We start from the raw sequence: 16,810 nt of genomic DNA, 5'->3' as shown, positions 1-16,810 counted from the left end.
ATTAATATGAATTTAGATTTGTGTCCTATGTATTTTATTGTAATGGGGTTAAGAATTAGAAAAAAGATGAAGCCATCTTTTCATTACGGTGGTTCATTTTTTTCTTAAGGCAAGGGAGGTGTTATGAAGTTGAAGGTGTGTACTGTACCTTTTAAGAGAGAGTGAATGCTGTTTTGCATTAATAGCTTAAAAACACCTGTCACATGAGTAGCAGTACGAGTGTACTGGAAAATTGAAAATATGTAACATTTGGCTGTGAACTACATAACTGTTTTTGACAACAATTTGAATCTAACCAATCAGTTTAAATTATGCCCCAGGATACTAAAACCCAATCGAGTTTGAATTTATTGGTTTTGCCACCCTCAAACCAATGAGACAATCTGATGTTAGGTGTATAAAGAAGCAGGCATTTTGAAAGTTAGGCAGAGAGTAAAGTGCCATCGAGAGAGACTGCCATTCAAAACACACTCTATCAAAGTTACCTTTTTCATTTGAAACATCCTTGCAGCAAAAGAACGAAGACAACCCAGGGAGATCTTCAGCTGAAAGGAGGAGCACAGTGGAGATGATAGCTGCTTTGGTTGACATTAAGTTGATATAATTTTAATATGGGTTTTTTTATTGGAACAGCACATTGTTATAGAGTTGGAGATTAGATAACCAACATTTAAGAGAAAGGGGGTTGAGGTTTGTAAATTGTTGTTTAATATTCCATTTTAGAATTAAAAAATAAATTGATATGTTTTCTTTAAATAGTGGAATTTGGGAGTTCTCAGTCACTCATACTGTAACAGGTTATGAGGCGAAGTGAGCTTTTCTGGGTGTTTGGTTTAATTAGCAGAAGGGTTCACCGCTGTGTCGCAACAGTTGGGAAATGCAGTGTATGGGGGAATGGTGTGGGTCTTGGGGGATGCTCTTTGACAGGTCGCTTTGGACTCAATGGGTGGAATTGCCTGCTTCCACACTGTAAGGATTCTAAACACAGAACTGCTGCTCCATTAATCTCTCTACTGGCTGTTCTCCAAATGGGATGTTTTGTAAATTGAGAACACTGCGTAAATTCAACTTGAGTTTAGTAGTGAATTGCGTAGCAATACAGACAGGAATTCCTGCTGTACAAAGTGAATATCAAAAGTAGCATTAGAGCCAAATCACTATGCTTTGTAGTGTACAGGGCATGACCAAATGATTTTCCATTTACTCATACTTTGGTTTATCACAAACTTTACATTAAGCTAGCTCTTAGCTAGCAGTCTGTGCCTCTAAATCAGAGAATCCTTCCAAGCACAAGTGAAAGATCCAGTCTCTGAAATGATAGCTGAAATCCAGCAGACTCTCACATCCGGTTCACAGAATCCCTATAGTGTGCAAGCAGACCATTCAGTCCATCGAATCCACACAGAACCTCTCACCCAGACCCACCCCATCCCTGTAACACTGCATTTTCCATGGCTAATCCACCCAACCCTGCACATCTTTGGACAGAAACCAGAGAACACCCATGCAGGCACGAAGAGAATGTGCAAACTTCACACAGGCAGTTCCCCAAGGCTGGAATCGAACCCGGGTTCCTGGTATTTTGAGGCAGCATTGCTAACCACTGAGCCATTATTCTGCCTGATGTGAGTTAAGTCATGACACTCCTCCATTTTGCTATAAATTCTGTGTGTTAGGATTGAGCCCTCCACTATCACCTGATGAAGGAGCGACGCTCTGAAAGCTAGCGTGCTTCCAATTAAACCTGTTGGACGATAACCAGGTGTGTGATTTTTAACTTTGTACACCCCAGTCCAACACCGGCATCTCCAAATCATCTCCATTATATCCAGTCATGTGCCCTGGTCAGGAGATTTACTTAAAAATCTGTCAGCCAACCAAGAGAGACAAAATATTCCTGAATGTAGACAATTGACCCATCATATATTGTTGGTACTAGCCTTCCTTTCCTGCTGTAGGCTGGGCTTGTTACAATGACCCTCTTCTAGGCTCTCATAGAAATGTGCAATACAGATGAGGCCATTCAGCCTGATGTGAATTTGCCAACTCTTTGAAACAAATATCCACTTTGTCCCCCTCCCCTGATAGGTTTCCAGTCATTTCCCTTTGAATATTTGTATCGAATCTCTCCCACCATTCCAGATCACAAACATGCCACATGGAAAGGATTTTCTTTGAGTGTTTTCCACTTCTTTCACCAATTATCTTTCAATCTATAACCTTTAGTCCACCCATCATGGATAAGTTGTTTCATATTTAGTCTGTGAAAAATCTGTCATTTTGAATGATTGAATCTTTCTCTGCTGTAGACAGAACCTTCCCAGCTTCTCCAGTCTCTCCACCCAGCCAACGCTTATTCTCCCTGGTAGCATTCTAGTCAATATCCTTTGCAACAACTTTAAGGCTTTAACATCCTACAGTAGGTTCTTTCCTTGCAAGCGTGCACCAGGAGATGCAGAAATATGCACCACCACTAGGACCTTGCAACATTCACACTGTTTGCACACATTTACGGCTCATATGCGCACCACTTCAGAAGCCAGGAAGTTCATGTTTTGTAATTACATGTGCATTGACATTGGCATAGTGGTGTGATATTGACATAAGGCTGTATGTTACAATGACCTGTTGACTCCATTCACTGTTCAGTGCTTCCCATTAAGACAAGCCACCAGCCTCTCGCTACCCAGTAATGTGAGGCACAGAGGCTGTGGGCCTTCAAGGGTAGTACGGTGGCTCAGTGGTTAGCGTGGCTGCCTCACAGCACCAGGGACCTGGGTTCAATTCCAGCCTTGGGTGACTGTCTGTGTGGAGTTTGTACATTCTCCTTGTGTCTGTGTGGGCTTCCTCCCACAATCTAAAGATGTGCAGGCTAGGTGAATTGGCCATGCTAAATTGCCCATAGTATTCAGAGATGTGTAGGTTAGGTGCATTAGTTAGGGTGGGGGGGGTGTGGATTACTCTTTGGAGGGTCGGTGTGGACTTGTTGGGCCAAATGACCTGTTTCCACACTGTAGGAGGATTTTATGATTCTCAGTCAGTACAGACTGAGTGCTAAGAAATTAGATTAATGAGTTATAGCAACTTTTTACGAACCAATACCTATGGGACCGGGCATGTACCAGTTGATCAAGAGGACCATATATCAATGTAAAAAAACATGTTGATGTAATGTAGGGAATATACATATCACTGTTATATTTCATTTACAGGATAAAATCACTGAGACAATAATGCAACTTTGCCTTGAATAAAATTTACCAGCAGAGAGCCTTCTCAGTCGCACTATCAACTGACTACTCCGACTACTCCGGTAGAAATTGACCTGTAATTGAAATCAGCTGTTAATATTTTGTGTGGCCATTCTATTGAACAAGTATATTTACATTGAGATAAATAAATTTAAATAACTATAATAATTACATAGAATAATACAGTAAACTTTACAGGAATTGAGATATATAATTTTTGCCAGTTTACTGAGGTGCTGGTTAAAATAAAGTTTCCTGCAATTCCAATGTATTGCAAATAGTTCAGAGAAGACTCACTCGATTAATTCCAGGATGAGATACTTGCCTTATAAGGAGAGATTGAGCAGTTTAGGCCCATACTCACTTGAATTTAGAACAATGAGAGGAGATGTAATTGAGGTATCTAAGATGTTAAAGGGGATTGACAAAGTGAACGGAGAGAGGATGCTTCCCCTGGTGGGACAATCTAAAACAAGAGGTCATAGTTTTAGGATGATGGACAGCAGATCTAAAACAGAGATGAGGCGGAATGATCTCTTTCATGGAGGTCCAAGGGATTCACTACCTCACAGTGCAGTGGGCATTGGGACACTGAATAAATTTAAGCATGAGATCTACAGATTTTTAGCTAGTATTAGGTTAAAAGGTCATGGGAAGTGAGCAAAAAAGTGGAGTTAAGGCTGAGATGAGATCAACCATAATTGAATCAAATGGTGGAGTAGGTTCGAAGGGCTGAATTACCTACTTCTGTTCCTAGTTCTAATGTTGTAATAGCTGTAAGATGGATCCTATTGAAATGCATGAGATACATGAATGCTTCTGCCACTTCGTTGTAGGTGCAATGAAAACCTAGGTGTCCTTGAACTCTAAAGTAAAGTCCTGAAGGGCTGAAGCGATGTGAGAATAGGTCTGAGAGCAGGCATGAAGATGAGGTGAGGCTAGTAGATATGATAAAGTATGGTGCTGGCAAAAGCACAGCAGGTCTGGCAGCATCTTCATCAGTACTTCATCAGGACTGGGGCCTGTGCCACACTTTATCAGCTATGACTTCTTCAGCATCTGCAGTCCTTACTATCTCCTAGCGGCTGGTAGATTGCCGTTTCCACTACCAACTTACATGGACAAAATGTCAAGGATGATGGTGCCTGTGAAGCACACAGGGATATCATGATGTAGCCAGGGCTGGATTATGGCTTCAACAAGAATTTGGTGAGCTGCAGTTGCTAGGGACCCACCCTGACGTCAGGAAGTTGCATTGTTCAGTTTCTCAGGGAAGGTGCTGGAGAATTGGAAGAGACAAGTTTGAGGCTTAATGAGATGCAAGTGTGTGGAAATAAGGTAATTGTGGCTCAATAACAAGATTTTGAAGTTGCCATTTAAAGCTTATTGGAAAACCAAGCAAATATTCGTAATTGAGATTTGTTTAATCGCTTCCTTAATGTTGCCCCACTTGCTGCAGGGTCGCACAATGGTTAGCATTGCTGTCTCAGAGTGCCAGAGACCTGTGTTTACACAGCCCGAGGGTGGAATCAGAGTTTGCACATTCTCCCTGTGTCTGCATGGAATTCCTCTGGATGCTGTGGTTTTCTCCCACTGTCCAAAGATGGATTAGGTGGATTGGCCATGCTAAATTGTCCATCATGTCCAGGGGTTCACAGGCTAGGTGGATGAGCAATGGGAATTGCAGGGTTGCAGGGAAGGGGTGGGTTGCACTTCAGAGGGTTGGCTTGGACTCGATAGGCTGAATGGCCTGCTTCCACACTGTAGGGATTCTATGATTCTCATCATTGTCCACACCACTCGAGGGAGGAGTAAATTCTACTATAACATCGAGCCTCTTGTGTTTAGAGCTCAAGATATAAAAGCCAGAGTTCTATTAGTCTTTTGGATTATTTTCTGTTTGTATCTATGACATTTTGATGACCTACATACATAACCTAATTGTCTTTGGACCTCCATTGTCATTGGCTCTTTGCATTTAAAAATGATGGAATTTTCTAAGTCCACAGAAAACAACCTCACATTGAAATCTATCTTGCATAATTTTACCCATTCACTTAACCTATGAATTAGTTGTGGATTAATTCAGTTATTTCCATCAGTTGGTATGTATGAATAAAACAGGAGCAAAAGGAGACCATCTGGTCTTCTCTGATATTCAATAATACCACAATTGATTTCTTTGTGTTCTGAACGCCATATTCTCATCAATCCCTGCTAATTCTTCATTCCCTGAACTAACAAAAATCTGCCTTAAAAAATTCAGTGATTCTGTTTCCATCACCTCCTGAGGCAGGAGACTCAAAAGTCACCTTTTGAGCAAAATATATTTTATTTTAATCTCTCTCTTCTGAAAGGGCAACACCAAATTTTAAAGCAGTGCCCTCTAGTTTTGGGCTGACCCACAACCACCTCGTCAAGACCTGAAACCCTTCAATCAAGTCACCTCTCACTCTGTAACATTCCAGTAGAAACAAGCCCGTGTCCAACCTATCTTCATAAAACAATCTGCACATTCCAGGTATCAATGCAGTAAACCTCCAATGAGCTGCCTTCAATGCATTTATGTCCCCTCAATACCAGCAAAACCAAGGAACTCATTATTGACTTTCAACGGGATGTTACCCATGCCCCCCTACACATTAATAACACAGAGATAGAATGAGTGGAGAGTGTCAAGCTCCTGGGACTGGTCAAGCACAACTAGCTTTCTTGGACTCTTCATGTGGACGCACTGGTTACAAAGGCCCAACAATGTCTCTTCTTCCTCAGGCAGCTGAGGAAATTTGGCATGATGATGAATATCCTTGCCAACTTTTATAGGTGCGCCATTGAGAGCATTCTGTCTGGATGTATCACTACCTGGTATGGCAGCTGTACTATTCAAGGTCAGAGAGGGTTACAGAGAGTCGTGAACTCGGCCTGAACAATCATAAAGGCCAACCTCCCATCTATAGAATCCATCTACCAGGCCCGCTGTCAAGGAAAGGCCGCCAGCATTCTCAAAGATCCATCCCACCCTGGCAATGTTTTTCTACAACCTCTACCATCGGGGAGAAGGTACAGAAGCCTGAACACACGCACCAGCCGGTTTCACAACAGTTTCTACCCTACTGTTGATAGAATACTGAATGGACTCACAAACTCTTAACATTCACCTGTACCTGTGTTTTTGTTGTTGCCGCTGTTTACCTATTATTTACTATCTGCGTTACTTAACTCTGTGATCTGCCTGTATTGCTTGCAAGACAAAGCTTTTCTCGATATACATAATAATAAATTTAATTCAATTCAAATAAGGTGACCAAAATTGCACACAGTATTCCTGAAGCAATCTTATCAGTGCCCTGTCTAACTGAAGCATACTATCCTCACTTTTCTGGTTCTGATGAAAGAGTCACTGAATTTGAAACACTAACCCTGCTTTCGCTCCACAGATGCTGCCAGACCTGCTGAGTTTCACCAGCGATTTTTGTTTTTGTTTCAGATCTAGATCTCCAGCATCTGCAGTTTTTTTGTTTTGATTTGTCCTTATTTTTACATTCAATTCCTCTTGTAGCAAAGGATAAGATCCCATTTGCCTTCTCAATTAAATGCTGGATCTGCGTACTAACATATTGTAACTCCTGCATTAGAATACAAAAATCCTTCCGCATTTCAGAACTCTCCCATTGTTCTCCATTTAACTAATGTTCTTTTCTCATTCTTTCTGCCAAAGTGAGCAACTTCACATTTTCCCACTTTATACTCTATCTGTTAAATTTTTGCCCATTTCTTCAGCCTATCCATATCCATCTGCAACCTCCTATGTCTTCCTCATAAAATATTTTCCTACCTATCTGTATGTCATATGTTAGCTACCATACCCTCACTCCCCTTATCTAGGTCACCTCCACATCATGGCTACCATCCACACCACTAAATGCCAGCTCAAAATGAAATGGTAAGCATAATAAGTCCACATTGTGTGTTACTCCTTTAAATAGCTCCAATAAACTGGTTATATGAGTTCCTTTTGACAAAACCAAGCTGTCTCTTCCCGATCACCTTACATGAGCAGCTTTAATCTCTTTAATGATCAGTTCTAATGCGTTCCCCATAATAGCTTCAACACTGTAAGTAATCTAATCTAATCTAATCCAACTGGCCAATAGTTTCCTATTTGCTGTTTCCCTCCCTTCCTGAGCACTTCTCCATCTGATGGAACCATTGAGTTGATTCCTGGAAATTTCAGGAGCAGGCAGTGATTTGTTGATCTGTTTATGTCTGCCCATCGAAGTCACATGGTTTTCTTTCATTCTTTCCCGGGCGTGAGCATCCCTGGTGATGCTGACATTTGTTGTCCTTTTGCATTGTCCTGGAGAAAGTAAAGGTCAGCTGCCTTCTTGAATCACTGTAATCCAGTTTGTCTTACTAAAAGTAGAAAAACAAAGAAACACAAAATTAAAAATCACACAACACCAGGTTATAGTTCAACAGGTTTATTTGGAAGACAATTTGGGGTGGCTCAGTGGCTAGCACTGCTGCCTCACAGTGCCAGGGACCTGGGTTCAATTGCTGCCTTGGGTAACTGTCTGTGTGGAGTTTGCACATTTGCCTCGTGTCTGCATGGGTTTCCTCTGGGTGCTTTGGTTTCTGCCCACAGTCCAACGATGTGTAGATTAGGTGAATTGGTCATGCTAAATTGCCCATAGTATTAGGTGCATTAGTTAGGGGTAAATACAGGGTAGGGAAGTGGGCAGGTTACTCTACAGAGGGTCAGTGTGGACTTGTTGGGCCGAAGGGAATCCAATAACTTGGTGTTGTGTGATTTTTAACTTTGTCCACGCTAGTCCAACACCAGCACCTCCACATCATGGCTCCTTTTAGTAAGATAGACTGTAATGTTTGACATTTTAACTTTGTTTCTTTATTGTTCTGCTTTGTACCTGAGATCCTGTATCCAGGTACCTTGGTACCTAAGATGGTGCTGTCAGTGGTGACTTGTAAACTTTTTACTGTACTCGTGTGAGAACATGTGACAATAAAACTAATTCTAATTTGTTTCCGTTTTGTACAACTGAGTCACCGACGAGGCAGTTTCTGAGGCCAGTTACAAGTCAAACTCATTGTTACAGGATAGCAGGTTTCTTAAATTAAACTGGTGAACCAGTATTAAAATGAGTTTTTAATTCCAAATTTGTTAATGAACTGAATTTAAATGTCATCCGTGCCAAAGTAGGACTTGAAACCATGTTCTCAGAGCATTAGCACAATGAGGAATTATCAGGTCAGTCATGCCTTCACCATGCCACTCTCTCTCTCTCTCCATTATCACTGTCTAAGTGTATAAGGAACCTAGAGTATAAGCATACCCTGAGAATTTCTCACTATTCTGGCATGTAACCTTCATGCCACTAGATGTCCTTGAGACATCAGAAAGTACAAACAGTACTGAAAAGTTTCCAGTGGAATCTGTCGGCAATCCTTGCATTTAAGATACACGGGTAGAATTTTTCTTTGGGATAAATGTATTCTAAAAGATGCAGTGGTAATTATGATACCAGCTAACTAACAGGAAATAGAGAGCAGGTATAAATGGGTAATTTTCTGGTTAACTAGATGTAAAGAGTGGTGTGCCACAGGAATCATACTGGAGCCTCAAACGTTTTACAATTTATATAAGTGACTTTGGGTTCTTGTGGAACAACAGTAGTGCCCCTATCGCTTGGCCAGAAGATCCAGGTTTAAGTCCCACCTGCTCCAGAGGAACATCAAAACACAGGTTGATTACAAGCGTCTAAAACATTGACTTGGATGAAGAGACCAAGGTGCAGTTTCTAAGTTTGCTGATGACTCAAAAATAGGAAGGAAAGCACATCATAAGGAGATTATAAAAAAGATATAGATAGGCAGTGAGTGGGCAAAGATCTGGCAAATGGAGTATCACGTAGGAAAATGTGAAACTGTACTTTTTTCAGAAAGAATAATATTATCTCAATGGTAAGAGATTGCAAAGCTCGGGGATGCAGAGAGATCTGGGTATCCTTTTGCATGAATTACCAGAATAAAGTCAGTTACAGCAAGCAATTCGGAAAGCTAAAATAATGTTACCGTTTATTGTGAGTGGATTTGCGCACAAAAATAGGGAGGTTATTCTTCAGTCATGTAGAGCATGATAAGATTATATCTGGTGTACTGTGTATCCTAAAGGTCTCCTTATTTAAGGAACTAAGTAAGTGCATTGGAAGCAGTTCAGAGACGATTTACTTGACTGATTCCTGAAATGAATGGGTTGCTTACAAGGGAAGGTTGGACAGGTCACATCTGTTGGTGTTCTAAAGACTATCTCATAACTTGATTGCAACATATAAGATCCTGAGGGGTCTTTGCAGAGTGCATATAGGGAAAAGATGTTTCCTCTTGTGGGAGAACTGAGAACCAGATGTCACTATTTATAAACTAAAGTGTCAGTCATTTAAGTTAAGGAGAACACTTTTTTTCTATCAGACAGTCATGAGTCTTTAGAACTCTCTGCCATAAAAAGGTAGTGGAAGCAGACTTCTGAATATTTCGAAAGGTGGAAATGGCTAGGTTCTTGATAAACGAGGTGGCATAGGTGGTAATGTGGAGTAACCCAAAAGCTCCTTGGAGTAAAAATCACCAACGATCGATCCTGGTACATCTACATTGACGCTACTGTCAAGAAAGCACACCCATATCTCTACTTCCTCAGGAGACTAAGAAACTTTGGCTTGTCCACAATGACTCTTACCAATTTTTACAGATATACCATAGAAAGCATCCTATCTGGATGCATTACAGCTTGGTGTGGCAACGGCACTGTCCATGATCGCAAGAAATTGCAGAGAGCTATGAATGCAGTCCAGACCATCACTGAAATCCAGCCATCCTTTCATAGACTCCATTTGCATTTCCCGAAGCCAGCATAATCAAAGACCCCTCCTACCCCAGTTATGCTCTCTTCCATCCTCTTCCATTGGGCAGACGATACAAAAGTTTGAAAACACGTATCAACAGATTTAATTATAGCTTCTTCCCTGCTGTTATCAGACTTATGCACAGAATTCTCATATTTAGAGTGATTTCGTTCTGCCCTTCCCTGCAGCTGTAACTCTATATTCTGCATTCTCTTCTATTTCCCTGATATACTTACATAAGGTATGATTTATCTGGTTAGCACAGATACTTTATCTGTATCTCTCTACATGTGACAATAATAAAACAAATCAGATCAACCATGATGTTATTTAATGGTGGAGCAGGCTTGAGGGGCTACTGTTGTTCCAAATTCATATGATTGTATGGATCATAATACAGAAGCCTGGCCTAATGATTTGGGAGCGTGAGTTCAAATCCTACTACAGCAGGTGACATATTTCAAATTCAATGTATGAAGTAAATCTGAAAAGTTAGTCTCAATATTGGTGATCTACTGGATTGTCACTAAAAGCCGTATGTGGCTCCAGACCAACACCAAGGTGATTTCATCTTAACTGCCCTTGCCCAGCAAGCCATTGTATTCAATAAGTCACCACCTCTTTCTCAAGTGATTTAAGAATGGGCAATAAATATTAAGCTTTGTCAGTGTCTTTGAATGTCAAGCAGCAAGAGGTTCCAAGAATAGCAACAATTCACATTTATGTGTTGGTGATGGCACAGCAGTCAATGGAATCATTACTTTAATTGTGGTTTTCTTGCTATAAATAGAATATGTCTAATATATAATAACATTTCTCAAGATAATATACTTTATAAATGAATAATAAAAATGTTAATTCACCCCATTATTCAGGGATAATTTCTGTAAATAACATCTACGCAATGAATATTTTTATCCAAGTTCTTTACTGAGCAAAATCCAATATAAATTGGGTGGATTTTGATCGTCACTTGTTGGGCATGAAATTGAAGTGAAAGGGATGAAAACCAGGCAAATTCTATCAAGGACATTCAATACACTCAGTCAGATTACCAGCCCAACAGTGAGGACTAATACAAAACACAATAATGCAAGATGTATTCAAAAATACAAAAGGCTACCAGTTCCTAGAGTAAAACGAGAACTGCAAATCCTGGAAATCTGAAACAAAAAATAGCATGGACTAGAGAAACTCAGCAGGTCTGACAGCGTTCTGTGGAGAGAAAACAGAGTCAGAGTTAACTTTACAATCCAAAGGGTCACTGGACTTGAATCATTAACTCTGTTTCTCTCATCACAGATGCTGCCAGACCTGCTGAGTTTCTCCAGTAAATTCTGTTTTTGTCCCATTTCCTAGAAATTCATCTCCAACCACACAAAACAATTAGTTCATGAAGTTATCGGTGGTTCAAAGAGATTAACCAGAAATTAGAGGCACCCAAAGTAATGTTTGATCTTTCTTTAGTCCTTCAGTCTTACATAGCATCCCAGGTTATTATGCTCCTATAATTCTAGCCATTATACATCCCAAATTTGAACTGGTCAACAATTGGTAGTTATCCCTTCTGCTGCCAATTCCAACTCCAACTTCACCTCAAACTCCAGAAATTCCTCCTTAAACATTTCCAGCTCCTTCTCCCTCTCCCCCTCTAAAACCTATCTCTAGTGATTGTAACAAGGTCTGCCAGGTGGCCCTCATAGATTGAATTTCCTTATTGGGGGCTGTTAACCTGGTCCAATCAGGGAGCCCTGGCTGACAGATATGAACAAGAGTGTCAGAGATTCTGTTCACTTTGAGAGCTGGCTCTGAGGGGCTGGATCAGCATCAAGGGCTTTCCATTTGCAAATAAAGGGTGACCTGGATATGGGATACTGGCATCTATGGAGTTACTTCATGATCTCTTGGACAAAACTGTCCTAAAGCCTGCCTTAAGATCTCCTGATGTGGTCAGCCTCAAATGCACTAAAATCTGTAAAGCATGACAGCATGTTTTATTACACCGTAGTTTATGAATTTGTGGAATCGGTGCAGGTCTGCCGGATATTAGTTACACTGAATTCAAGATCTACTGAACAAGTTTAGATTAATTAATCCTGATCAAACGTTGTATCCTTCCTCTTTCAAATGCTGAAGGGCATGCTTTGCATTCAAAACATTTTGACTTTTTGTAATTGATTTGGTTTGTGGTTAAACAATGGGAACAAGGTACCATCAAAGAAGTAATTCATAAGTGTAGATTCCAAGCCAAAAGGCATATGATGCTGGTGCTTTATTCCATCTTGATATTGTCCTGCTTTGCGAGTTTGGGTTCTTTACCGACATACTCATCATGGAAAGGCCTCTCCTGGAGTACTGTGCGCAGTTCTAGTCTCCCTGTTATAGGAAGGATACTATCAAGTTGGAGAGGGTTCAGAAGAGATTGATCAGGATGTTGCCAGGAATGCAAGGATTGAGCTATAGGGAGAGGCGAGATAAGCTGAGACCTTTTTCACTGGAGCGTAGGACATTGAGAGGTGACCTTATAGAGGTTTATAAAGTAATGAGAGGTTCAAATAGGTGAATGGCAGGTGTCCTTTCTCTAGGGTGGGGGGTTTCAAACTAGGCTCTTGAAGTACTTTTAAGGTGAGAGGAGAGAGATTTTAAAAAGACATGAGAGGTTCATGTGTGCCATTACCTTCTAGAAGAAGTGGTGGATGTGGATACAGTTACAACGTTTAAAAGGCATTTAGACAAATAAGGAACGTTTGGAGGGATATAAGCTAAGCACATGCAGGTGGGACTAGTTTAGTTTGCTCCAACCAGTCCATACTGACTATTATCCCAAAGTGTCTGTTTTCATGCTATATGACTCTAAGAAAGAATATTTTTAAAATGTTCCTTATTTGTATCTTGTTGAAAAAAATGAGCACTCAGTGACAGTGAAAGTATGTAATACTTGCTGTATACTTACCTTCCATTCACTGTGTAAGTTGAGTGTTGGTGGGAAATGTAACAGGCCGGCATGGATGGCAAGTCTCAGTCTGATAGCTAAGCACACTAAAGCCAAATGATATGAGAACTGACCAAGGTACTACCTCACATAACCAGAGGTTTGTTCTGGCTGTAGTACAAGTCCAGGAAGGCACAAATTTCCAGTCCCCTTTCTTCTATTTGACCTTCTGGAAGGATGTTAAATCCTGGGATCAAGGTAATGATCCCAGTCATGTTCTCTGGCATTAAGTGGAGGGGCTGTATCATGGACATAAGCTAGGATACCCGTCATTAAATCAGTACACTTTACAATGAGGGGCTGTGCATCACAAACAGCACATAATCTCTGGGATGATTGTCTGTAAAAGTGCAGCCTAAATGGCAGATTTTAGCACATAGTATGTTCACTTGCCACATCATTAAAGTTTGTGTGCAAAGAGGTTCAAAATAAATGTAATGTTAAAGTTGCCTTTCATATGTTTTGAACCTGGCGGTGCATGAAATGCAGACCTGACAAATTAGAAACACTTGATAATTCTCAGAAGAATAAAACAAGTTGGCGACTGACATGCAATTTGCTTTAAATAGCCAGTCAAAATGATATATAAACTCAAAGAACAACAGACAAACCATTAGGTAGTGGAGAGAGTCGCGGATACAAGAAATAAGAAGCCCTTGTCAGTGGTAAGTTTACTGTTAAAGTTTGTATTTGCACAATCTGGAAGAAAGGCTAGAATATCCAGTTTAGTTTACAAACTAATTCTCACAATAAGTTTTTAAAGAGACTGAATATTCAGAAAATTGTCTGAATTATTAACATCCTCTACAAAAAGAAGGTTATCCAATCTATAAAAATAATTTCCCCCTCTCTGCTATTTTGAGGGTTATTTGAATAAATTGCTGTGTTCCACTAATTGAACTAGTCAATGTCCCAGTTATCTTAAACGGGCTAACAATTTCATAAAATAAGTGAAACCAATATTTGGCTAAATGTATTAAACAGAGTGCTAAAAAATAAGTTCAACTTCAGGGCTTATGAACTTACTATCTTTACATCAATGATTTTACAATTCAGTTTAGCCCCTCATACGTTCACTTCATATTGAAAGTACATTTTTCTGCACATCAAATTAATTCTGCAATTAAAATAGCAACTGAATAAATTCGATGAGTTTATATCAATCAAAAGTGATTTCAAATAATGAGGGGAAGATATTGTGGAGCCAAGTAAATATGAAGCTAATCCTTTTTTTTTGCATAAATTATATAAATAAAAGCAATTAAAATGCTGTTCATTCCTTTTGATTTTAAAATATTGTAACACAAAACCATAGAGTGCAAGAGATGTTCGTAAACAGAAACTTAATTGTCAGATACCTTCATGATGCTTAAGTGGGTATTCCTTTGGGAACGTTTAAGTATTTTGTTTGCTTGCTACTCCATCATGTGTTTTGAATCAGCAATTCAATTTTGGTAAATCTAACTGCCCCAGGAGTGCAACTTAAGGAAACACCGACAGCTGCACTCCATAGCAAGGAGACAATCCAATCCCAAAATAGGTGACTCTAATGCAGCTTAAGTTACAAGACCTACTAGCTGCGATATGCAAGTGGTATCATTTTATTCTAGAGACCTCTGTCTTTTTATACCTTTTTGCATGAGTTCAGATTTCACCCCTTTCACATGTTAGCCTCGCTGGATGAGAAGCCGCCAGGTTTTTGACTTTGTTGACTCCAATGGAAGTAAAGGCAGGCTCCTGTAAAAGCAGATCAGACCTAAGCCCAGCATCACAAGCAATGGCCACAGGCCAGAGCCAGATTAAAATTGTCCTTGTGCCTTGGCATTTTTTGCGTTTAAGAAAGTCCAGTTCCTATTGAGTCAGAATCATAGAAATCTACAGCCATTCGTGTTCAACAGACTGTTATCCATATGCAAGTGGTATGCCAGGGATGGCACGGTGGCACAGTGGTGAGCACTGATACCTCACAATGCCAGAGACCCAGGTTCAATTCCTGCCTCAGGCAACTCTCTGTGTGGAGTCTCCCCGTGTCTGCGTGGGTTTGCTCCGGTTTCCTCCCACAGTCCAAAAATGTGCAGGTTAGGTGAATTGGCCATGCTAAATTGCCCATAGTGTTAGATGTGGGGGAATGGGTCTGGGTGGGTTGCTCTTCAGAGGGTCGGTGTGGACTTGTTGGGCCGAAGGGCCTGTTTCCACGCTGTAAGTAATCTAATTATATGTTGGACCAGGGCAGCAAGAGACTTTCAGAGAGTCACAAGGGTTTAAGCATATTTTAGCACCAACACCAGTTTCCATCATGCCCTTTGGAACCCTTTACCTGTCCAAAACCAAACAAACCCCTTGCTGCTGGGGAAAACAAGGCTTTTCTTAAAAAAAATCACCTGTTCAGATACATTACACCACACCTCTGGAACAGGTGGGACTTGGACTCAAGTCTCCTAGTCCCGAGGTGGAGACACTACAAGTGAAGGTAATGGCTTAGTGGTATCATCGCTGGATTGTAAATCCAGAGACCCAGGTAATGTTCTGGGACCAGCTGTGGAAGATGGTGGAATTTGAATTCAATAAATATCGAGATTTAAGAATCCCACGATGACCATGAATCCATTGCTGATTGTCGGGGAAAACCCAACTGGTTCATTAATGCCCCTTAGGGAGGGAAACTGCCAACCTTACCCAGCCTGGCCTACTGTGACTCCAGACTCACAGCAATGTAGTTGACTCATAACTGCCCTCTGGAAAATAAATGCTGGCGGTGCCCTTATTCTGTGACTGAAAAAAAATCACCACCTCAAGAGCACACTTAAAGTAAACCATGCAATTAACATTTTGCAACGACAGGCCACCAGGGGTAGATAAGATAAGGAAAGAGGTGGACATTAAATTGAAATAGAATCAGAGGGGAAAATAATGGACCACGGCACCCATCTCTCTCTCTCTAAAGGCTGCTTTTTTTCTGTTTCGTTATTCAGAGATGCTATCACACACGACTGGACTGCTTTCTTTTCCCATGACTAAATCACTCGTGTTGCTAATTAAAAACCAATTATCTAGCATTACTAACCAAGACTAGTGCGCCATAACAAATATAGGGGAGATTAGGCAAAGACAGTTCTTTTTTATATACTGTATATCTGGAAGTGCTCTTACATACACCTGAATGGTTTATACAGTTTGTAAATACAGAGGCCAATGTGAAAGACAAGGGAGTTGAATTAAGCAGGGCTCAAAGAAAACACAGTTCAGCCCCACAGATTCTTGTTTCGTGTTTCTTGTTTCTAATCAACGTATACAGTGATGTCATTACATATGCCTGGACAGGTGGGATTTGAATCTGGGTCTCCTTGACCTGAGTTAAATATACTACCGCTGCACCACAACACACTTCAAAGCACAGTTCTTCATATTGTTTCTTTTTATTTCTGCTTTTCACGAGGGACACTTTTACACAAAACTGAACCCTTTTTGTCTACCACCAAATCACTCTTCTCGCTTTTCTCCTGTCATCTCCACCACTAAATCAGCTAGATTTCTGAAGCAATGATCTGTTTACATGTAAAACCTGTCTGGGGCAGTGTAAAAGAGAAAGAGAGAGGGGGGGAGAGAGAGAGAGAGAGAGAGGGATGGAGGGAGGTGGGGGAGAGGGA

At 40.6% G+C, this 16,810-nt stretch overlaps 1 protein-coding gene across 1 annotated transcript in view; it reads left to right on the top strand.

The window, feature by feature from the left end:
- Positions 1-13,738: 13,738 nt before the first annotated feature.
- LOC122561933 (parvalbumin-like EF-hand-containing protein) overlaps positions 13,739-16,810 on the top strand; it is a 37,816-nt gene continuing 34,744 nt past the window's right edge. The window contains exon 1 of the mRNA XM_043714249.1: positions 13,739-13,828. The gene's annotated coding sequence lies outside the window, so the exon portion shown is untranslated. The remainder of the gene's footprint in view (positions 13,829-16,810) is intronic.

The sequence above is a fragment of the Chiloscyllium plagiosum genome, chromosome 24 (assembly GCF_004010195.1).
Source record: "Chiloscyllium plagiosum isolate BGI_BamShark_2017 chromosome 24, ASM401019v2, whole genome shotgun sequence".
Classification (NCBI taxonomy): Eukaryota; Metazoa; Chordata; class Chondrichthyes; order Orectolobiformes; family Hemiscylliidae; genus Chiloscyllium; species Chiloscyllium plagiosum.
This window is presented reverse-complemented; position numbering and strand designations above follow the sequence as displayed.